The sequence below is a fragment of the Gouania willdenowi genome, chromosome 5 (genome assembly GCF_900634775.1).
Source record: "Gouania willdenowi chromosome 5, fGouWil2.1, whole genome shotgun sequence".
NCBI lineage: Eukaryota > Metazoa > Chordata > Actinopteri > Blenniiformes > Gobiesocidae > Gouania > Gouania willdenowi.
This window is the reverse complement of record NC_041048.1, coordinates 20,599,395-20,606,352: the sequence shown is the minus strand read 5'-3', so window position 1 is coordinate 20,606,352 and position 6,958 is coordinate 20,599,395. Positions and strand designations below refer to the sequence as shown.

At 37.3% G+C, this 6,958-nt stretch overlaps 1 long non-coding RNA gene across 1 annotated transcript; it reads left to right on the top strand.

The window, feature by feature from the left end:
• The first annotated feature begins 385 nt into the window (after positions 1–385).
• On the top strand, positions 386–3,297 carry LOC114463600 (uncharacterized). Its single transcript, XR_003674108.1, has 4 exons — positions 386–436; positions 538–564; positions 2,344–2,366; positions 2,971–3,297. It is a non-coding gene; the product is annotated as an uncharacterized LOC114463600 (long non-coding RNA).
• Positions 3,298–6,958: the final 3,661 nt, after the last annotated feature.

The window sequence follows — 6,958 nt, the reverse complement described above, 5'->3', positions numbered from 1 at the left end:
TAAGAAAGACCCTATTTTTTGTTTACAGAAAGCACTATTGGAAATACTTATTCGTTTACAATGGTGTGTTGACACTTATTTACAGAAATGTTGCACTAAAATAGTGTCATAGTGTATATTACAGTGCTAAATATTAAACCTCCCACTTTTCTATAGCAATACATACTCCATACGGGCACTCCACTAGTTATTTAAAACTACAATTTATTTCGTGTATTTATTTTTTATCCTTCTTTTCCATCACATCTGACAACCTATTGTATCAGTACACGGCCCTCACAGACTGGTCCTCTACGGTCAGTGATTATAATGACTCCACAGCTCTTGTAAAACTACATGTCCCATCGTGCTCTTGGGATTCGTGACGTCATATTTTATATAAATACTCCAGTTGCGCTCCGTCACATCCTCTTTCCGCTGCTCTTCTCAGTTTGAGGTGCGTACATTTTCAGCGCCGGCAAAATGAAATCCAAACGAATCCTTAATTAATCGTAAACATCTGCAGGTACTGACCATTTGTTTCTTTTTATTTCACAGACATCTCTCCACACGATGAGAGCTAAGGTAAGAAATCTTGACATTAAGCTTCTTTATGCCGTTTGTCCGCCAGTCGCTTCACCGATTGGTGTCTTTTAACTCCTGAGCAAAATTACTCGTGTCTCTCCTTTCTTGTTGCTATGTAGATGATTTTGCGATTTATCTCAGCGAAATTAACCTTATGGTTTTGCGATTTATCTCAACGAAATTAACCTTATTTGCGTGTTTCTGGATATAAGTAGTTTTCCTCAAGGCTAGCTTAGCGTAAAGGCCTACTGGTGCATGCACCAGGACCACGCTGGTGCCTGCACGTGTATTTACTAATATACGTGTATTGTTCGTTCTTTGGATACTAATTTATTTAATAAAAACGTGATGTGCTGATTTAAAACCAATATGGAAATACAGGACCTGAAAACTAGATGAGCAGCGTTCTTACTTATTATTGAATAATAGTTATGACTAAGATTCATTAGGGTGAAACTTCTGGATACTGGTGAATTAAAATTTTCTGAATACATGAATAAAAACAAATTTTGTAATACTTGCACATATCTGATTCAAGGAACAAGTTAATTAAGTATCTACTGGTCCTCTGTTGGGATCAACTTTTGTGTCCATTGGTTACACTAGGTCGGGGGTCTGCAACCTGCGGCTCTGGAGCCACATGTGGCTCTTTGACTCTTGCAATGGCTCTAGATAGCTTCCAAAAACTTAATAAATAATTAATTATTATTTCTTACAGAGGGTATTGATGAATAATGACATTAACTTCAAATAAAATTAGGATAAAAACAATTTGTTAACCTAAAAATAAATCACATTGTGCAATAACTTGCACCTGTGGCTAACTAAGTTGTAAGATAACAAAACTAACAAAAAGACCATTCTGGAAGAAAATAGATTGCTTGATATGTTGCAAGAAATTAAATTCATTAACTCATAAAATTATTTGATATTATTTCAACTTTATAGAATTTTATACACTGTATTGTTTGCATTGAGAAGGTTTTTTTTTTTTTTTTTTTTTTTTTTTTTTTTCCGGCTCCAGAAGGACTTTAATCCTGGTGAGATTAAGCAAAATGGCTCCTTTGAGAGTAAAGGTTGCTGACCCCTGCACTAGGTATTACCCCATGGAAAGTGTTTTTTGACTGCTCTCACTAAAACTCAATTTTTGCAAAAGTCTCTAATAGTAGATTTTCTTTTTTTCATCAATATTTTGCCTTGCACCAGGCTCACAGTTGATGATTGTTCACCAGTTTATTTGTGTTCTATTTGGACCATAACACCATTAAATAAGGCTTTTTATGAGCTGAAACTACCAGATTACATAAAAACTGAAGTGGAAGCAGAAAACCACTAAAATAAGTCTTAAACAATCCTATCAACTCTGCACACAATGTTTCAGCAACATTATTGTAGTTTTTGAAAAATAATTTTGTGGTTCCTTTAATCAAAAATGTTAGTGTTTGAATCTCCACATCTTATTTAAATTTGTGTTAATAAAATGTCAATCAACTAGTATGTCAGATTGTCCCCTGACTTAATGCATTACTCATTTTTTGACCTGGCTCAAGTCTGTAGGATCAAATCTGTTCCCTGTAAATATTCAAATACCAAACGGAACCAGATTTTGTCATTAATGTTTTGATTGTAAAACAGAAGCCCGATGCTTAGCTTAATTTTTTTTTTTTCTGTATTTCTGTTTGGGTTTAAAATAAACAAACTGCATTTGTATTATTTAAAGGGAATGACCGATACAATCAAATAATGCATGCAATTAATGTCTTTTCTCTTGTTCTTTAGTGGAGGAAGAAGCGTATGCGCAGGTAAGAATTTATATTTTGTGATTTTATTGTAGTTTATTGTTTTATTGCCTAACCTAGTGTCATGCATTGCCTTTTGATTTAAGATTTCTGAGTCCTGAATAAAAAGTACTTTTCCTAGTTGGGTATAAAGTTCTGTGATCTGTATAGATCATGAGGTGTGAAAGCATAGACTTAAATGAAATCTAGATGCAGCAGCGTGTCTACCGGTGTTGCAGATTTTACTTCTGCTTTGATTGCAGTGCTAATTATTTGCACTAGTGAATACAGTGCAATAATCTCACATTTTGTTGCGCTAGCTTTGTGGGTAACAACAAAATTGAGATTGTATTAATAATTACTGTAACGGTCCAGTCTGACGCTGGTTTTCACAATATGTTGGCATTAAATGACTTCTGATGTATTTTTGACCTGGAATAGGGTTACACAAAATTAACATTCAGTTTCAGGAAGTCCTGTACTAGAGAATACATTATTTCTAGAATTGGTTAGAGATCTTTGGCTGACTTAGATTCAGTAATGCTGCATCTTATTGCTGTAAAGGTGAAAAGTTGTTGCACAGTTCAAACACCCCACTTCCAGTAACGACAGTTTTCTTTCTCAAAAGGCTGAAGCGTAAAAGGCGAAAGATGAGGCAGAGGTCAAAGTAAGCCTCATCAACCCAGCTGTGACTCCTGTCTGAGCCTGTCCCTGACGACATGGTGCACGTGGCTGAATGGGGTGTCATGTTTACATCAGTGAATTAAAGCCTCTGGACTTTGGATTTACATGACATTGTCGTGTTGCCAGCTGTGAATGTCTGACTGGAACAAGGCAACGACAATGGATGGATGTCATCTTTAAACACAGCTGCCATGTTCATGGACCATGAAACGACTCCTTTGCTGACATCTGTCATGTGGTGTATTGAACAATAAAAAATCTTAAATCCTAATTTGACTACAACTTTTAGTCTCAACTTCTCCAAGTTGATGCAGTACATTAATAAAGCTGATTTTTAATTCACCTATACTTTAAAGTTTATAATACATGGTGACCTCATGGTAATTATCAACATCTTAGCAGGGCTAAATAGGAGACCAAAGATTTGAGTTGAATCCTGAGTTTACCTAGAGAAGCTAGACCTTAAGGTCTGTACTATACTTGCAGTCTACGTATGGAATGCCTAATTCTCACTCTTAAACATTCAAATTTCTTTTGAAAAACTTGCATTTTCACCTTTGGCTGCTAAAAGCAGTTTATTCACATATTACATTCTTCTAAACTATCAATTCCAATACTGTCAGTATGGAGTATGAGTTTCAACATAGTGACGCTCAGTAGGTTGAGTCAAAGCAGGCTGCTACAGCCATCGGTCTCAGGTTCTCATTAAGAGGGCAATGGATTTGTTGCAGTTTTAACAAAGTGCTTGTTTCTTTTGTAGTCATTTTTGTTTTTTCATCAAGCACTTCAGTTTGTTTTGGGAGTCACTTTGAGTGAACTTTAATGCTGCATAAAATTAAACTGGTGCTTGTGGCCGCTGGGTCACCACTTGCCTATAACTGCCTTAGGCATTGATAATTACACTGAACAAAAATATAAATGCTACGCATTTGTTTTTGCTCCGATTTTTCATGAGCTAAAATCTAAAACTACACAAAAGACCTATTTCTCGCAATTGTTCACACAGCTGTTAGTGAGCTCCTTTGCAAGGTAGAATAGAATCAACTTTATTGACCATGTGATGTACGTTATACACGAGGAATTTGACTTGATTAAACTGTGCTCTCTAATAGTGAAAACATTAAATAACAATTAACTAGAAAAAAAATAAATATAAACAGTAGACTAATATGTGCAAAACTAAATAAAATGATAAGACAATAGTGCAGGTGAACATTTCAATTAAATCAGAATCAGAAATGTTTTTAATGGCCATGTACAGTTTTAAGGACAGTACAAGGAATTTGTCTTGGTAGTTGGTGCACGAAAACAAACAAAAAAAACAAAGAACAACCCAGCAACAATAATAATGATAAATATAAAGGATGAGGGATAAATAAAGGATAAATATATATATATACAGTGCAGCAGATAATGTCATCATGGAGGTGGTGAGTGGGGGGGGGGCTTCAGTGGGTGACTTGGGGTGTGTTCATGTGGATGGTGGCAGAGGGAAAGAAGCTGTTTTTGTGTCTGGAGGTTCTGGTCCTGATGGACCAAAACCTCCTTCCAGAAGGGAGAGATTGAAACAGTTTATGACCGGGGTGGGAGGGGTCGGCCACAATCTTTCCTGCACGCCTCAAAATCCTGGAGGCGTACAGGTCCTGGAGGGAGGGCAGATTGCAGCCGATGACCTTCTCTGCAGAGTGGATGATACGCTGCAGTCTGGCCTTGTCCTTGGCCGTAGCTGCAGTGTACCAGATGGTGATGGAGGAGCAGAGGATGGACTGGATGATGGAGCTGTAGAAGTTCACCATCATCTAAATAGTATGTACATGAACATTCTCAGTGACAGATTGATCCAGGGTTGTTATGTTTAGTTCCAGGGTTATTTCACAGAAACAGGTCTGACACTCTGACTGTTTAGCGTTGATCAGAGTGATAGTGACCTGTAGCGTCTGCCGGAGGGGAGGAGTTTGAACAGATTGTGTGCAGGGTGTGAGGGGTCTGCAGTGATGTTACCTGCCCGTTTCCTGACCCTGGACAGGTATAAGTCTTGGATGGAGGGCAGATCGACACCAACAATCTTTTCTGCAGTCCTGATTATCCTGATCATCCCACCTCACACGTAGCATATTATTGCTGATTAGACAGCATCATTATTGCACAGATGTGGCTTTGAGTTCAGCTCATGAAAAATGGGAGCCAAAACAAAAATTGCATTTTTATTTTTGTTCAATGTAATTACACTTCTACATAAACTCTAAATCAAATATGTAATTATTGAGGTGAATCATTTACAGTAGGTTGGAGACCGTGTACTTGTGTTCATCTTGACAAACTGGACATTGAGGGCCAGAGCCACCTCCACCTGAGCAGGATTTTGCTCAAGATTTTCTCAGATGTCTTGGTGGTATAAGCCATCTTCTTTGCAGTGGTCTGATGGACAGAGGGAGTCAGAGAGAGGGCAACTCTGGTGGGATGCTCTCTGTACTCCAGTACATCATTTTTCAGGACTTGCACCACGCTGGGATCGATTGATATACAAATGGTGAGCATATCCATGCAGAGGTGGACCAAGTACTGTCCTTTTTCTACTTGAGTGAAGTACAAATGACTCGGTCAAAATTTTACCTAAGGAACGATATTAAAAATCTCTATAATTTTCCTCATAATTGCAAATAAACACCGCACAATCTGTTGTTTATAGTTGTGTAGTATAACTGGATACCTACAGTGATGCAGTGCAGTAATTTCAGAATGTTGTTGTGCTATCCATTATGGAAGCCCATTTCCGCCACTAAAAAAAGGTCATCATGGAAAGTCATAATTATGAGTTAGTAAAGTCATAATTATGAGATACTTTAACACATTTACAGCAGCTCATGTGGTGAGTAGCTGACGCTGAGAGATGGCTCTGGCATTGAAAGGATAAAACTGATGTGGCTGAAGTAGCACGTTTATTGAACAACAAACTTCTGGTCAGTGCCATGGGTGGATGTACCAAAAATGTTTCTATCTCATAATTATGACTTTGTTTCTCATAATTATGACTTTACTAACTCATAATTATGACTTTGTTTCTCATAATTATGACTTTACTAACTCATAATTATGACTTTGTTTCTCATAATTATGACTTTACTAACTCATAATTATGACTTTACTAACTCATAATTATGACTGTTTCTCATAATTATGACTTTACTAACTCATAATTATGACTTTGTTTCTCATAATTATGACTTTGTTTCTCATAATTGTCTTTCTAACTCATAATTTTGACTTTCTATCTCATAATTATGACTTTACTAACTCATAATTATGACGTTGTTTCTCATAATTATGTCTTTCTAACTCATAATTATGAGCACCTTTCTTATTTCGTCTTTTTTGGGATGTTGTAAAAATGTTCATTCTGCACCTGCCCGAGACGTCGTCTCAACTTCAGGCCATCACGTCGTTTTAACGTTGGTCTGCTCAGCAGACGTATTCTAGACATCCCAAAAAAGATGTAATAAGAAAGGTGGCCCGTGGTGGGTTCCGTTCAAGCGAACTTCCTTACCTATTTAACTACCGTAACCAAATGAAAAGTAGGCGATCACAGCATGTTGCATCGTCGGATAAAGCCAGCGGTTTACTAAATTAACAAACATTGAAAAAATACAGCAATGAAATACATTTTAATAACTGTGTTGCACTGTTGTGTTGAGAGTGTACTGTGAAGTGCAGCTCGTACACCTGCCATGACCTCGTGCTCGATATCCGCCGCCGGGAGAGAACCAGCCATACATATCACCCAGGAAAGCATCGGTGAAGAGGCGTGTGGGAGCGGCTGTGTGTGTCTCTGCTTGTTTATTGGTTGAGGATACAAGGGGCGGGGTCAATTAGCATATGTGCGAAACATTTAGGTTCAACATTTAGATTTAACATTTAACATTTAGATTTAGATT